The following is a 17,822-nucleotide window of genomic DNA, read 5'->3' on the forward strand; positions in this document are numbered from 1 at the left end:
GGCAATAACTTCTGACTACTGTTATCTTAATATATTTCCAGTACATATTATGTTTTTGTAAGCCTAGACTAAGAACAATTTTCTTAACATTATCTTGTGATAGAAGTATCTGCTTCTGTCCTTTGAGCACATACCGCCCCGCGCCCACCGCCCCGCGCCCCCCCCCCGCCACTTGCAGAACGTCATTACCTATTTAAATCATAGCACTCCTTTGTCAACTTTTTAAGGGCCTATATCAGGTTAAAAAAATTTGAAATCAAAGCGGAATTTTACAGAAGCCACAGTGATAATAGTTTAGAAATAGATTTCTTAAAATAATAGTATAGTAATGGGAGTGAGTGATTTTTTTTCGATTAAATGTGCTCATGTACACCAGCTGTATCAACTTCATAGGGCTGCTGTAATAAATTACACAATAAATTACTGAGTGGCTTAAAACAGCAGAAATCTATTCTCTCACAGTTTTGGAGGCCAAAAATCCGAAATCAGCATACCAGCAGAGCCACACACCCTCTGGAAGCTGTGTGGGAGAATCCTTCCTTCCTTCTTCCAGCTTCTGGTGACTGTAAACATTCCTTGGTTTGTGGCCACATCACTTCAGTCTCTGCCTTCATCTTCACACTACTTTCTCTGTGTGTGGTTTCTCTTTTGTCTTTTAAAAGGATACTTAGGGCCCATCCAGGTAATCTAGGATGATCTTATCTCAAGAGCCTTAATTTTAAGTATGTTTACAAAGACCCTTTTTCTAACTAACATTTATAGGTGATAGGAATTAAGATGTGTCACATATCATTTTGAGGAGCATTCAATGAAGTATACCATCTAATCGCCAAATTCTAATCAATGACTGTTTTAGATTGTAGTCACCTTTAGTCTTTTCTGTTTTTAACTTTCTAAAATTCTGAAACAATCTCAGACCTACAGGGAGTTGCAAATACAATACCTAGAACATCTTTTTCTTTAACCATTTCAGAGTAAGGTACCAACATGATGACTCATCAACCCCAAATACTTTAATGTGTGTTTCTTACAAACATGGACATCAAAATTAGGAAATTTCCATTGAAATATTACTGCAATCTAATCCTCAGACCCCGTTTAAGTTTTGCTAGTTGTTCCAATAATGTGCTTTATAGAAAAGAATCCAGTCCATATTTACTTGTTTAGTTTCCTTTGGTTCCTTAGTCTTTCCTTTGCTTCATGGCCTTGACACTTTTAAAGATTACAGTCCAGTTATTTTGTAGAATGTTCCTCAGTTTGTGTTTTTCTGTTATTTCCTCAAGATTGGGTTTAGGTCATGTACCTTTGATAGGAATGTCACAGAAGCACTACTATTTCCCTCTCTGCATCCTATTAAGTGATGCATGATTTTGGTTCAGTTTTTTTCATTCCATCCTGTCAGGTACTATTCAATTTTAGTTTGACCCATTATGGAGAATTTTCACTTCCATCACTTGATTAAGGGGATATCTACCAGGGTTTCATACTATGAAGTTACTTTTTTTTCCCCTTTATAATGAATAAATAATTTGTTCAGAGACACTTTGAATATGTGTACTACTTCTCTGTGTTTTTTTTTTTTTATTTATCTATTGCTGCATAAGAAAATACCCTAAAACTTAGCTGCTTAGAGCTGGGTGGTTCTGGCTCAGGGTCCCGTGGTTATTGGCAGATCTCAGTTCTTTATGGGTTGCTAGACTTACGGACTCATTTCCTCCCCACATATGTTTCTCCCACTGAGGGCTGCCTGAGTGTACTTAAGACATAGCTCTGGGTTCCCTCAGAGTGATCTGCGAGAGATAGAGCAGCCAAGTGAAAGCTGTAGTAGCTTTTATTAACTTAATCTCAGAAGCAACATACCATCACTTCTATGTTCTGTTGGCCTCACAGATTACCCCAGGACAGTGTGGAAGGGAGGGCTACATAAGGGTGTGAATACTAGGAGTTAAAGATCACTGGGAGCCAACTTGGGTACCTCACAGTTACTCAGAAATTTTAATTTATCCACTTTTAAATTTATATTTGGGTGGGCTCATGCTTTCTTTCTTTTAATTCATGTGAATTATACTAGTTTACTGTCATTTACTTTAATGCTCAACTTGTCCCCAATTTTCTTGTTTCCCCATCAGTTGAGCACTTCTTTATGTTCTGGCACAAAAGATGTTTCCTGCTTTTTCTTACACTTTCCTTGCTCTAGCTCTGTAATCATCTAGGTATGCTGATTGCTTTTGGAATCTCACTGTTTCCACACTTTCTCAGTGTAATTAGTGGATGTAGCTAGGGAATATGTGAATGTGTAGATTTACTTTTCTCTCTGTGTATCAGAGACCATGAATTCACACTGATGAATCTTAATTCCAGTTCAGTACTATAGGGTTCATCCTATATTTTTTCTTTTCAATATTGACATTCCTTTTCTTACAGTGAAAAACTTGGCTTTTGTTAATGTAATTACTCAGTTGATCAGTTCCTCTGTGTATAATCAACTTCCCATTGCTGTGGCCCACCTCCATAGATACTGTTCTTTGCTCCCCTCTCACCTAGGGGTGCCCTTCTTAACTCATGTCCTTCCTGACTTGGACATCCTGCACTGAGTTATGCCTATCCCAGTGTGGATAGCCTCACTATTTTTAAAAAACAAATTAAAATATAGGACTTATTTGACATAAATATTTAGGTTAAAAACTGTTAAAAATAGTAGTGTTAGTTGTTTTTTAAAATAGATATGGAAAAATCAAGTCTAGTGACTATGACCACATAGCACTTTTCCCAGTTAGAGAATATAGCATTTTCTGTAGCCCTTTTTTTGAAAAGACTAAAGCCATAATTTTAGTTTAGTGTTATTATTATGAAACAATTCTGATAATTCTAGAAGCCTGTGTAAACTCATCTCCATTCTTAGAAATAATTGGAAACAATCATAATTTAAAATCCTGAAGCTTAATCTTTTATTATGAAAGTTTTAGATACTGATAATGACCAACACCTAGGCACTTACTACCCAGCTTAAGATTCAGACCTGAGTAATTTAGCTTCAGTGTTAAAGTTTAGTCAGGAACCATGGCTTCTGTTGGTAATTTATGAGCTTGAGATCTTTGCATATATTTAGAAATATTCGTGTTTCGATAAAGGTACATTGTTGTTGGTGATGGGGAATTACTTGTGCCACCTCCTCTACTTTACCCATTATATCAAGGCAGTAATATATCATCACTGAGGTTATAGTAGGTCATTTTCATGAGGTTACATAGAACATTAATACAAGATTAAGAAAATTGTTCAATGTATATTATCATATGTGAAACAGAACACCATTCCATGTTCGATGCATGAGACAAATGCTCAGGGCTGGGGCAATGGGATGACCCAGAGGGATGGAATGGGGAGGGAGGTGGGAGGGGGGTTCAGGATGGGGAACACATGTAAACCCATGGCTGATTCATGTCAATGTATGGCAAAAACCACTACAATATTGTAAAGTAATTAGCCCCCAACTAAAATAAATAAATTTATTTAAAAAAAAAAAGAAAAACAAACTGGAACTTAACTCTTTGAATGCCAAAAAAAAGAAAAAAGAAAGAAAATTGTTCAAACTTTGAGGAACAAGTAACAATGTATTGGCATTTGAATCATGAACATGACTTGAATCTCAGAGTCTGAGGTAGGACCACTGGTGATAGCACTCTTTTTACTTTTATAATCAGTATTTTCATTATCTTCCAGCTTCTGTTAAGTCCAAAACTATTCTGATTTGTGATCCTGTATATGTGACCACTTTCCTTTCTGGAAGCTTACAGATTTTCTTTGTCCCCAGTATTGTGAAATTTCCTGATGTTTGGTGCGTAGGTCAATCTTCATTTATTTTGCTTGACATTCAGTTGGTCTTTTGGGGTCTGTCTATATGGATTTGCTTATTCTGGACATTTCATATAAATAGAATCGTACAACATATGACCTTTTGTGTCTCGCTTCTTTAATTTAGGCAGTGTTTTCAACGTTATCCAAGTTGCAGTGTGTATCAGTACTTAATTCCTTCCATTGTATGAATATACCATGTTTTCTTTTTCCATTTATCAATTGATGGACATTTGGTTTGTTTTAATTTTTTAACTATTAAGAATAATACTGCTATGAACATTTATCTTCAGATTTTTGTGTGAACATATGTTTTCATTCCTCTTGGATATATACCTAGGGGTGGGATTGCTGGATCATATGGTAATTTTATTTTAAATTTTTATAATTATTTCCTTCTAAGAGTTTTTTTAGCTATAACTCTTATATTTAGATCTTTGATCTGTGTTTTCCAATTTTTAATTTTTGTAAAATACCTATAAAATTTACCATTTTCACTATTTTTAAATACACAGTTCATTGCTAGTAAATATATTTGTGTTGTTGTACAACCATTGCTATCTCCAGAATTCTTCATTTTTCAAAAGTTACCTATTAAGCAGTGACTCCATCTTTCTCCCTAGCCTTTAAGCACCCACCATTGTACTTTTATCTCTCTATGATCTTGACTTGATTACTCATGAAAGTAGAATCATACAGTATTTCTCTTTTTGTGACTGATTTATTTCACTTAGCACAGTGCCCTCAAGATTCATCTATACTGTCAGAATTTCCTTCCTTTTTAAGGTTAACTCCGGGAGTTGGTGATGGACAGGGAGGCCTGGCGTGCTGCGATTCATGGGGTCGCAAAGAGTCGGACACGACTGAGCGACTGAACTGAACTGAGTATTCTACTGTGTGTATATACTATATTTGCCTATCCATTCATCTGCTTTTGGACACTTGGGTTGTTTACACATTTTAGCTCTTCTGAGTAATTCTGCAGTCAGCATGGGTGTATCTTTAAAAGACCCCCCTTTCAGTGATTTTGGGTATATACCAAGAAGTGGAATTGCTGAATCATATGGTAATTATTTTGTAATTTTTGAGAAACTACCATATTGGTTTCCACAGTGGCTCTACTGTTTTACATTCAGCCCCGGCTCCCCCTCTCCCTTGTGATGCACAAGGGTTTCAATTTCTCCACATCCTCACCAGCACTTATATTTTCTGTTTTTGGTTGATTGGTTGCCCCCCCCCCCCTTTTTTAATAGTGACCATCCTGGTGGAACGAGATGGTGGTCTTTGATCCATTTTAAGTTAGTTTTTGTATATAGTGTGTGGTAGGCGTCTAAGTTCATTTTTGCATGTGAATATCCAGTTGTCTTAGCACCATTTGTTGAAAAGATCATTCTTTCCCACATTGAATTGTTTTGGCAGCTGTGTCAAAAACCAATTGGCCATAAATGTGTGAGTTTATTTCTGGACTCTCAATTCTGTTTCGTTGATCTGTATGTCTTTTCTTATGCCAGTACCATACTGTCTTAAATACTTTAGCTTTGTATTAACTTTTGAAATTAGAAAGTGTGACTCCTTTAACTTTGTTCTTTTCCAAGACTGTTTTGGTTTTTTAGATCCCATGCATTCCCTATGAATTTTAGGTTCTGCTAGTTGTTTTTTTTTTTTTTTTTAATGGCAGTTGGAATTTCGATGGAGATTGTATGGAATCTACAGATAAATTTGAGGAGTATTTGAGCTAGTTTTCCTATATTTTCTATTTTCCATCTTTATCTTTTATCTGTTTTTTGGAAAGACTTTCTCAGAATGTTTGCTTGCTTGCTTGTTTTAAGGATTTTCCTCTTATTTCATAGAAGGAGTAGCTTCTCTTAGCTTTAAGGATATTCATGATAGTTTTTCTTTTAACTTTTTCTTCTCCCTGCATGGTCTTTGCTTTTTGCTGCTTCTTTTTTTCTTCACATTGTTTTGGTCTTGATCTTTCACTTTGAGTGATGTTGAAGATGGCCAGTTTCTTTCATTGTTGTTCATCCTTTTTTAGAATAGGGCATTAAAAAGCTGATTAAAGGGTCTGAGCACATGGGAGTGAGGTTTGGCAACTGTGAAACTCTATGGTTTGCTGCCTGGGCTATTCTCCAGATGAATCACTGATGTCAGTGTGTCATATAGCTCTTTATCTTGTGCTGGTCAGTTTTTCTTGAGAAGGATCTTTTCATCTTCTGCCTGGAATGTACAGGTCAAGCTTCCCATGTTTTCAGGATGTTGTGTGTATGTTTTTAGGACAATGTTTTCAGGAAAAAGAGTGTATGTAAATATTCACTTAACCTTTTGATTTCCACACATCATTGATGCCATTAACTATGTTCAGTGTCTCTGAGTTCTGAGACCTTATGTTTTATCCTCTCTGGAGAACAAACCTCTGGCTTGCTTGGATGGAAAGGACATTCACTGGTAGAATCAGGGAAGTGATCTAGATGTCATTTTTAGTTTTAAGTTATTTTCAGAGTTTTACCCATAAACAACATATAATACTGCTTTGGATGTTGTCAATTTACATAGATGTTATGGAAATGTATATATTTTAAATAGCATGGATTTTAAATGAATATAAATATTCCAACAATATATTTTAAAATTTATTCCCCCTATAATAGACATTTTGTTTACAAGTTTTTATTAGTAAAGATGTTAAAGCTCAGTGTTGCCTTGATGCACGCAGGTGAGAGTTTCTCTTTATAGTCAGTAGGATTGTTTGGTTGTAGAGAGAGGCTTTTTATTTTTGTAAGATAATGCAAAATTAACTTTTTTCTTTAAAATTTTTCATTGTTTTGAATATAACACGCTATATAAAGGTACACAAATAAGTGAAGTCACTCAGTCGTGTCCGACTCTGTGACCCCATGAACTGTAGCCCCCCATGCTCCCCCGTCCATAGGATTTTCCAAGCAAGAATACTGCAGTGGGTTGCCATTTCTTTTTCCAGGGGATCTTCCTGACCCAGGGATCCAACCCCGGTCTCCCACATTGCAGGCAGACTCTTTACCATCTGAGACACCAGGTGTCTAATAAATTTAGTGAAACTTTCAGACGTACCCAGACATTCAGTAGTCCACAACATATCACCATGTGCCCCACCACTCGTCATTTTGTGTTTATTCTTGATTACCTCTTCCACCCTTCTGGAGTATTTCAAACTCAACCCCAAATGTTATATCATTTTATCTGTAAAGAATTCAGAATGTGTTACTTAGAGATAATGCATTGGTTCTCAGTATGGATAGTTTTGCCTACCAGGTGACGTTTGGCATTGTGAACATTTTTAACTGTCATAGCTGGGAGGCTACTGGGCGCTACTGGCATCTAGTAGATAGAAACCAGGGAGCTACTGAACATCCTACAGTGAGTAGGATAGCCCCCCACAACAAAGAATTATCCTGCCTCAAATGTCAGTTATTTCCCAGATTGAGAAATCCTGAGATAAGGAATTCCGAGGTACATTCTGTGGTTCTTCCTGTATATATTTCTAAACACATGCTGTTGTATTACACAAAGATTTAATTTCTGGGAATTGTAACTCTAAAAGAACAAGCACTGTAAAAGTCATAGAAAACTCCTGTGAATTTTACTATCTTTATGTAGCTGATAAACGTATTGGACATTTACATATTTTTTAAATAGTTCATGAATATTATTTGGTGTTATAAAGAACCCTGGGCAATATATTGAAATGTTAATTCTGAAGGGATGTGGATCACTTGAAATAAACTACTTTTGTCATGACTTTTCACCTTTCTTGGGCCAGTAACTTTCAGTAGCAGGGTAGTTTGGGGTGGGGGTTATGTGTGTGTTTGTTTTCCAGTATGTTGCAGAATTAGCAATTGGTATTGTTTTGTGGAGAAATTGCTATGGTAATAATTGTTGGAAGGATCTATCATTGAGTTTTATTATTTTTAGAGGCTACATGGAGAAGGAAATGGCACCCCACTCCAGTACTCTTGCCTGGAAAATCCCATGGACGGAGGAGCCTGGTGGGCTGCCATCTGTGGGGTCGCACAAAGTCGGACATGACTGAAGCGACTTAGCAGCAGCAGCAGCAAGGATATTTATCAGTTAGTTTTGCTGCATAACAAACGATTCCGAAACGTAAAACAGCAGTGATTTATTTCTTAGGATTCTGGATTGACTTGAAGGTTTTGTTTCATGTGTTATCAGCCAGGGTTATTCTTGTGGCTGTGTTCAGGGTTAGAAGGTCCAAGAAGATCTCTCTCATGTGTCTGGGGCCTTGATGCTGACTTGGCTGCATTGTGCATCACTGTCCGCCAAATGGCCTTCCCAGCAAGAAAGCCTGGACCTCCTGTGTGGTGGCTTAGAGCTGCTGTGGTGGAAAGAGCAGAAAGAAAAGCTGTCAAGTCTCTTCAACACTAGACTTGTAACTGACGCAGCGTCATATTTGCTTAATTTTTTTTTTTGGTGGAACAAGATCCAAGGCCAGCTGGGATTCAGGGGGAAAGGAAATAGACTACTTCCTAATAAGAGAAGTGGTATGTTCTTACAGGGAGGAAAAAATTGTTGGCATCCATCTTTGGAGATTATTTACTGCAGGAGAAGTTCTAGTAAGTGTTTTCTTATACTAACATGTTTACTTCTTGGATAAGGTCACTTGTTATAAATTTAATTCTGTAGTAGTAGAATTTTGCTTCTTTGGATTCATTAAAAACAGTTCTGAATGTTTGGGTAATATTAAGTTATTAATAACATTTTTTCCAGTTTTAATTCAGAGAAGTTTTTAATGAAGTTTTATTTGGCCAATCAATAGGAGGAGGGAGGAAGGGAAGAGTAGAGGGGAAGGGAAAGGCTTGTTGGATGTGAAATGTAAAAATGTGCTTGTTTTGAGGAGAGGTATAACTGTTTACTTGGGGTTTTGTCTTTTCCTGTCAAAATAACCTAAGTTGCTTTGTTTACCTGCTTTATTGAGATATAATTGACCTATAACATTGTGTAAATTTCTTATACAGTGTGAATTTGATATTTACATAGTGTAAAAAGATTACCACCGTAGTGTTAGCTAACACCGCCATCATGTCCCATAATTATTTCTTTTTTTTGTGGTGGGACCATTTTAAGATCTACTCTCTTAGCAAGTTTCAAATATATAATACAGTATTGTTAACTATAATTGCCATGTGCATTAGATCCCCAGAACTTATTTATCTAGTAACTAGAAGTTTGTACTCTTGTTATAGGAACAAATAATTTTATACTACCAGTCTTATTCTTTCCAAGACTGTCACATAACTCATGATCTTGATAACATAAGGCTGACGAGGTTATGCTTTTTTTTTTCTTTTCTACTTGATTCATAATGTTTTCATACTTTTCCTGTTACCATACCAAAGAACAACTTCTGCCTGCCACCTCCTCTTTGTTAAAAAAGTGCTCTCAGAATCCTCAAGTAGCACCACTATAATGACTATACAGGTTAAACATTCTCTGTAGGTTAATTGGTTAGATCTGCCATATCAAAAACTGCTTAGGAGAACTATGCTTTGTTAACATCAGGAATATAAAATGTTTTTGACTCAGGTAATAGTACCAAACCTTTCTCCAGCCTAACTATGGACTTGAATTTTCTGTCTGGCCCTCCCCCAATCTTTGCTGCAGACAAAATGAAATCCTTTTGTACTGCAAACTTCATCATAGCAAAAAGGAAACTGTTCTTTTCTCTTATTGTCATGATACTATAGTACCTTCCCCAAGATAGTAGTACATGTTTCTATTATTGTGTAGCATCTAGTTGATTAAATGGCATCTCAAGTGATTTTAATATGGACAGAGAACTCTCCTGTCTCTAGGCTAACCTAAAATGTAACTTTGAAAAGACATTTCTTTAGATGTACCTATTCACACTTTGGTTAATACTGTGTATTTAGTGTCATGTTTTGGAGGTTGGACTGTCCTGAGAGATGGACAAGTCGTTTTTATCTGTCTTTATAGTTGTTCTAAAATACAATCCCAAGCTTGAGAATTGGTTGTGTGTGCCTGTTTTAACTTGAATTATATTTTCTGTGCTTTGATTCATCACATGAGACAGTTTTGCAAGTATGTAGCAAGTCATCTACCGGAGTACAATTAAAGTTTACTGGACTGTTGGTCACATCTTATAGAGATTTCAGTCTGTAGGAAGACTGACTTAACTGTGGATAGATTCATCGTCTTGAACAGGTGGTGCAGTGGTAAAGAATCCACCTGCCAGTGCAATAGATACAGCAGACTTGGGTTCAGTCCCTGGGTCAGGAAGATCCCCTTGAGAAGGAAATGACAACCCACTCCAGTATTCTTGCCTGGAAAATTCTATGGACAGAGGAAGTTGATGGGCTACAGTCCATGGGATCACAAAGACTTGGACATGACTGAGCAACTGAGCACACATGCTGATTCATCGTCATGAACTCCTTGAGTTAGTGTTAGAGAACTCATGAAACAGAATCTGTGCTTTGGGAGAGTGAAGAGTAAAGTCCATGGAAAGTGTTATTAAGTTTTGAGGATTTATGGTCCTGTAGTGGTTTACTCATTAAGTTGTGTCCGACTCTTAAGACTCCATGGACTGTAGCCTGCCAGGCTCCTCTGTCCATGGGATTCTTCAGGCAAGAATGTTGGAGTAGGTTGCCATTTCCTTCTCCAGGGGATTTTCCTGACCCAGGGATCGAACCCGGGTCTCCTGCATTGCAGGCAGACTCTTAACCAACTGAACTACAAGGGAAGCCCTAATTAAATAGTATTCTATATTTCAAAACATCTGAGTACCAGAACTTAACCATATGCTACTACTGAAAATAGTACATGTGAATTATTTTAGGGACAGGTGGGGTCTTATGGTTTTATGGAGTATAATGAGAAAAAAGATGTTGTTTTTAACTCTTTTTAAGGTCCTCATTGTCCTGCCACTCTTAAGTAGCCTAGAAGCACACCAAGATGATGATAGCATCATTTGTTTATTTCCCCATTTTCTCAAACTTTAGACTGTGTGGTACATGGTGATTAGTGCCATGAAAGAGTTCTTTAGGCTTCTAGTTTGCTGTGTAGTTGTTAACTGAGGTGGAATCGACTGTTGTAGATTCTGGTTATTCGAATGCCAAGAACGGAGGTCTTTTCTTAGTATTTCAGTGTTTTCTTCTGAGCTTAGTGCTGAAATCTTTTGGTATATGTAATAAGCACATAGACTCTTCCTATCTACTTGGCTATATGCCAGACTCATTTTGGAAATAGAGTGTGGAAAAGCACTGACCACTACCTCAGTAACTGAAAGGAGAGGTAATTTCAGATCCTGACAGAGACCCTGTGTGTAGTCTGACCTAACCTGACAATTTAGCTACCAGCCATCATCAGCTCCAAGAGCAAGAAGCCACTACTTACCTGTTTTGCTTCTGGTACCATTTGTACCTCCCTAATATTTTTGTCCCCTTACTTATTACAGAATTAGTCTTCTGGAAGACTTGTGATTTTCCTATCATAACTGTCATTTACTCAGGCACTTTCTACTTTGTCCTTGATTGCCAAAATTCTAAACTTGTTCTTTGTTAGGTATTTATAGGATCCTGTGGCTGCAGTATCAGACTATTACTGCCTTCTCAAGCGCCTTACTTCTTAAATCTAAGATGCTATCTGTTGAAAGATGTAGAAGAAGTGAAGTCGCTCAGTCGTGTCCGACTCTTTTGTGACCCCATGGACTGTAGCCTACCAGGCTCCTCCGTCCATGGGATTTTCCAGGCAAGGGTACTGGAGTGGGTTGCTATTTCCTTCTCCAGGGGATCTTCTCAACCCAGGGATCAAACCCAGGTCTACCCGCATTGTGGGCAAGACCCTTTACCGTCTGAGCCACTGCTGCTGCTGCTGCTGCTGCTAAGTCGCTTCAGTCGTGTCCAACTCTGTGCGACCTCATAGACGGCAGCCCACCAGGCTCCGCCATCCCTGGGATTCTCCAGGCAAGAATACTGGAGTGGATTGCCATTTCCTTCTCCAGTGCATGAAAGGGAAAAGTGAAAGTGAAGTCACTCAGTCGTGTCCGACTCTTAGCAACCCCATGGACTGTATAGCCTACCAGGCTCCTCTGTCCATGGGATTTTCCAGTACTGGAGTGGGGTGCCATTGCCTTCTCCGTCTGAGCCACTAGGGAAGCCTTGAAAGATGTACTAAGAAAGAAAAGATATTGCCAATGAAGCTGACATACCATTGATTATAGTAGGCAGCTTGATTTCAGGTATATTTAAAAAATCATACAATCAATGAAAGATATTATTATCCTTCTGTAGGTACTTAAAGGAGAAGGAAATGGCAACCCACTCCAGTACTCTTGCCTAGAGAATTCCATGGACAGGAGCCTGGTGGGCTGCTGTCCATGGGGTCGCACAGAGTCGGAAACGACTGAAGCAACTTTGCACGCATGCATGCATTGGAGAAGGAAATGGCAACCCACTTCAGTATTCTTCCTTGGAGAATCCCAGGGACAGAGGAGCCTGGTGGGCTGCCGTCTGTGGGGTCGCACAGAGTCGGACACGACTGAAGCAGCTTAGCAGCAGCATGTACTTAAAATTACTGTGTGTAATTGTAACAATCTATTCTTCAACAGGTATTTACTGGGACTCCCTCTGTATCAGGAACTGTGCTGGATATCAAATTCCTATTTGTAATTGGGTTGAGAGACATTAAATAATCATACATAAAACTATCTTGAGTTGCTAAGGCAACTTGCACTTTTCCATCAGTATTTAAACAGGAAATGGGGGGAAAGGGCTTCTAGGAAACCTGTCTGTCAGCACATTTAAGTGAAGGCTAAAGGTGCATATGGTAGGAGGGTACATAGAGTATTCGAAGCAAACTGTTCCTAGAGTCTTGAATTAGTTGAAATTTAAAAGCTAATTGATTAAGAAAAAGCTTTGAAATGAGTAAATGGTAGTTCATATAGGTAAAATAAGGTCTTGAAAAGGTTCTTGATCCTCAGTAATGAACAAAGAATATTGTCTTCAATTAGAACATTTTCATCTAAGTGGTTATTGCTGAAGTGCTCAAAGAAATGAACTCCTTATTCTCTGGTGTTACCCAGTCTCACTCAAAACACCTATTCCATTTATGTTCAGTAATTAAATCTGAATATATTTTGTCACTATAGACTTTCTATTTCCTGGCACTGTAGGTGATTAGGCTGAATTGGACTGGACTTCCTCTTGGAAGTTGTTAATGTGCTTTTGTTTGTCATCTCATTTGCCAGTGTTTGAACATCAGTTCTGCTTGATATTGTGCTAGACAGTCATTCATCTACTCATTCAGACATTTGAGTGTCTCTTAAATTCCACTCTGGAAAATGAGGTAAAGATTATATTATACCTTGTCTCTAACTCAAGGAATTTAGAATTAAGTATTCCATGGGTGGAGAAGGCAATGGCACCCCACTCCAGTACTCTTGCCTGGAAAATCCCGTGGACGGAGGAGCCTGGTAGGCTACAGTCCATGGGGTCGCTAAGATTCGGACACGACTGAGTGACTTCACTTTCACTTTTCCCTTTCATGCACTGGAGAAGGAAATGGTAACCCACTCCAGTATTCTTGCCTGGAGAATCCTAGCGACAGTGGAGCCTGGTGGGCTGCCGTCTATGGGGTCGCACAGAGTCGGACATGACTGAAGTGACTTAGCAGCAGCAGCAGGAATAATTTTCCCATCTCTAGGCAATGATTGGGTTTGCAAGTTCCAGTGTGTTGAACAGTACACTTATTTTTGCCTTGGTGTATGGGTTGAGGAAGTAATTTTTAAAAACCCATACATAATCAAAGGCTTTGGTACACAGTTAAAAAAGAGGAGGGGTACTTATTATTTATAGGGCTTCCCTGATGACTCAGCGGTTAAGAATCTGCCTGTAATGCAGGAGATGCCTGCAGGAGACATGGGTTCAATCCCTGGGTTAGAAAGATCCCCTGAAGAAGGAAGTGGCAACCCATTCCAGTATTCTTGCCTGGACCATGAACAAGAAGAGCCTGGCAGGCTATAGTCCATGGAGTTGCAAAAGAGTTGGACACGACTTGGCAACTAAACAACAGCTTGTTATTTAAGTCAAAGGAGTGTTTAGTTGGAAAAACTCATGTATATGCAATAATGTGGGTATAAGAATATTAACCAAAACATTATAATAGTGAAAAATAGGAAATAAATATCTGTCACCTAAAGAAAGGAAACACTGTGGTTTAGGCACCCACTAGCAAAATAAACAGCAGTAAAAAGGAATAAACTAGATCTTCGTGGAAAAATATTAATGTCTTACTATGTTGACGGAAAAGCAAAGTATAGAAGAATACATGCCATGTAACACTTTTTAAATAAAAGTTTAAAAACATGATAACAAGTCTATGTTGTTTATGGACACATAGAAAAAGTATATAAGTATGCAAGAGAATGATAAACTCTGAATTCAAGATAATCATTACTTTGGAGAGAAAAACACAGGGGACTTCTTAAAGATCTAGTTTGATCTAGCAGTGTTTAGATTGAGCTAAGCTGAGTAAAGGTCAGGTTTCATTTCCAATTCCAAAGAAAGGCAATGCCAAACAATGCTCAAACAACCACACAATTGCAGTCATCTCACACGCTAGCAAAGTAATGCTCAAAATTCTCCAAGCCAGGCTTCAACAGTACATGAATCGTGAACTTCAGATGTTCAAGCTGAATTTAGAAAAGGCAGAGGAACTGGAGATCAAATTGCCAGCATCTGCTGGATCATCAAAAAAGCAAGAGAATTCCAGAAAAACATCTACTTTTGCTTTATTGACTTTGCCAAAGCCTTTGACTGTGTAGATCACAATAAACTGTGGAAAATTCTTAAAGAGATGGGAATACCAGACCAGCTGACCTGCCTCCTGAGAAATCTGTATGCAGGTCAGGAAGCAACAGTTAGAACTGGACATGGAACAACAGACTGGTTCCAAATTGGGAAAGGAGTACATCAAGGTTGTATATTGTCACCCTGCTTATTTAACTTATATGCAGAGTACATCATGTGAAATACCGGGCTGGATGAAGCCCAAACTGGAATCAAGATTGCTGGGAGAAATTTCAGTAACCTCAGATACGCAGATGACATCACCCTTATGGCAGAAAGTGAAGAATTAAAGAGCCTCTTGATGAAAGTGAAAGAGGAGAGTGAAAAAGTTGGCTTAAAACTCAGCTTTCAGAAAACTAAGATCATGGCATCCGGTCCTATCACTTCTTGGCAAATAGATGGCGAAACAATGGAAACAGTGTCTGATTTTATTTTTTGGGCTCCAAATTCACTGCAGATGGTGACTGCAGCCATGAAATTAAAAGATACTTGCTCCTTGGGAGAAAAGCTATGACCAACCTAGACAGCATATTAAAAAGCAACAAAGGTCCATCTAGTCAAAGCTGTGGTTTTTCCAGTAGTCATGTATGGATGTGAGAGTTGGAGTATAAAGAGGGTTGAGCACAGAAGAATTGATGCTTTTGAACTGTGGTGGTGAAGACTCTTGAGAGTCCCTTAGACTGCAAGGAGATCCAACCAGTCCATCCTAAAGGAAATCAGTCCTGAATATTCATTGGAAGGACTGATGCTGAAGCTGAAACTCCAATACTTTGGCCACCTGATGCGAAGACCCTGATGCTGGAAAAGATTGAAGGCAGGAGGAGAAGGGGACAACAGAGGATGAGATGGTTGGATGGCATCACCGACTCAGTGGACATGAGTTTGAGTAAACTCTGGGAGTTGGTGATGAACAGGGAGGCCTGGTGTGCTGCAGTCCAGGGAGTTGCAAAGAGTTGGACACGACTGAGCAACTGAACTGAAGGTGAATAATAGGTTTGTGCTGGGTATTTTCTATAGTCTTAGTTGACTTGAATTTTTTAAAAAGAGTATAGACATTAATCTCAAATAAGGTTACTACTTCTGCTTATACTCAGTTCAGGGAAAGATTGCTATTCATACATTTTCATCAATTTGTTTTTAAAATAGAAGGCAGCATTATTAAGAGGGAAATAGAAAATATTTGAGAATGCCAAGGGATTAAGTCTATTAGTACCAGATATAAAAGATTCTGTAATTTGCTGTTTTCAGAAATTATAATTTTTTTTCAAACTGATCTAGCATAACTGAGTTACTAATATTTCCAGAGTTTTAAAAATTTGTAATTTTAAATACTTTAGCAGTTTATTTTTAAATACTAACTTCAGATTTTATGCTGGACACATGAGTTAGCATTTCTGTTGCAACCCTGGTAAGATAGGAGTAGGGTAGGGAGAATGCAGTACTATGGTAATGAGAATGCAGTACTATGGTAATGACAGAGTGCTTGCCTTCAGTGTGCCTTGAAAATGTGGAAAACACCCCTTTCTTGAGTTTTTCATTCTGTGCTACCATGTTTTCCTTCACCTTCCCTTCACTTTGAGTCTTGCTGGTAATGAGTTTTCTAGCCTTGTCTTTTGTCTTTGATGCTTAATTCGTTAAACATAAAGGCAGTCAGGATTTAGTGTACATCACAGTTTCCTGGGGAACTTGTTAAAATGCACCTTGTTAGGCTCTGAAACTGCAGTTTCTGATTCAGTAGGTCTGGTTGGAGCCTGAGAATTTGCTTATCTAATAAGTTTTCTTGTGATAATGATGCTGCTGTGCCAGGGTCTCATTTTTGAGAACTACTACTTATCTAACTGTTCTTTCTTTGCTGTTCATTCATCTTAAAGGAGGTTCAGTTTGATTTCCTGGGCAACATATAGATTCTCAGATATTCTAACTTGTACATTTCTACTATTTTAGGTTCAAACTAAAGAAGCATGATATAATAGAACATATATAGTAGAACACCATGTCCTTACTCTAATTACATGTTTTCCTTGGATTAGCTACTATGTATCTTTTTTATATATATAAAATGGATTAGTCTAGATATCTTTTCTAATGTTGAATCTTAATTTCTTCTTAAATCTTCTCATATCCTGATTATCCACCAAAGACCTTTGATTTGTACAGGAAATTTTAGAACTATTAATGCTTGACTTTGGAGCCAATTTCCTATGAAAGTAACTATAATCTCTCATTTTCCCATCTTGTTCCTTTTACCATTTGCCATAGGGTAAGACCAAAATGGTGAAACAATCTGTGTTCCATACTATGTATATTTTGCTTAATAATTGTTAAGACTGGGGAAAGAGGGTTTTTGAAAAATAGCTAATAGGATTAAGTTTTACCAATTAACGACCTATTTGAGTACTTGAGGATACAAGGAAAGCAAAGCCAGCATAGCCCTTGTAGGACCCCATCCCCACAGTTAGGAAGTCCCCTTTCTTTTTGCTATGGTGCTATAATACATAAATATCGCAGGCTCAGAGGCTTTAGTGTTCTGTTTTCTTTAACAGTGGTCCCTTTTTAAAGAAGGGTTAATCCTTTGGAAAATAGGTATTTTAAGATAATGATATATAAGGTGTTATAATCATTCCTGTGTATCTTTATTGGAAAACATATTCCTGAGCCAAAAAAGATAGTAGTAGGAAATGTATTTAAAAGTTTGAGGACTTCCCTGGTGGTCCAGTGGTTAAGACTCCACGATTCCACTGCACAGGGCAGGAGTTCAGTCCTTGTCAAGAAGCTTAAGATCCTGCATGACACGCAACATGGACAAAAGAGTTTGTAGTGAATTCAACTTTACTTGAAAATAATTAATTGGTATAAGGTTTGGGGGCTGTTTGAACTGAATTAAATGCTTGGGAAAGTTTCAGATAATCAAAATTGTTTATAAGCCTTAATCTTTAAAAATAATGGTTCTGTATACCTAGAAACAAGGGGAGTGTACAATGTCAAAGAAAAAAATCTTAATTGAGAACTCTTAAAATCCACAGTTTATTTCCAAAATAAGACTTTTTTTTTTTTTTTATAAATTTATTTATTTTAGTTGGGGGCTAATTACTTTACAATATTGTAATA

The 17,822-nt window shown here is 37.8% G+C and overlaps 1 protein-coding gene across 3 annotated transcripts in view; it reads left to right on the forward strand.

The window, feature by feature from the left end:
- The window catches only part of UBE2D2 (ubiquitin conjugating enzyme E2 D2), a 44,342-nt gene that overhangs the window by 8,698 nt on the left and 17,822 nt on the right, over nt 1-17,822 (forward strand). Inside the window, exon 1 of one of the 3 annotated variants that reach the window (XM_081500981.1) lies at nt 4,623-4,750. The exons of the other annotated variants lie outside the window; for them this stretch is intronic. The gene's annotated coding sequence lies outside the window, so the exon portion shown is untranslated. Of the gene's footprint in view, nt 1-4,622; nt 4,751-17,822 lie in introns of those variants that run through there. 3 annotated transcript variants of the gene reach the window in all.

Source organism: Giraffa tippelskirchi, chromosome 6 (assembly GCF_054371585.1).
Source record: "Giraffa tippelskirchi isolate mGirTip1 chromosome 6, T2T-mGirTip1v1.2.pri, whole genome shotgun sequence".
Classification (NCBI taxonomy): Eukaryota; Metazoa; Chordata; class Mammalia; order Artiodactyla; family Giraffidae; genus Giraffa; species Giraffa tippelskirchi.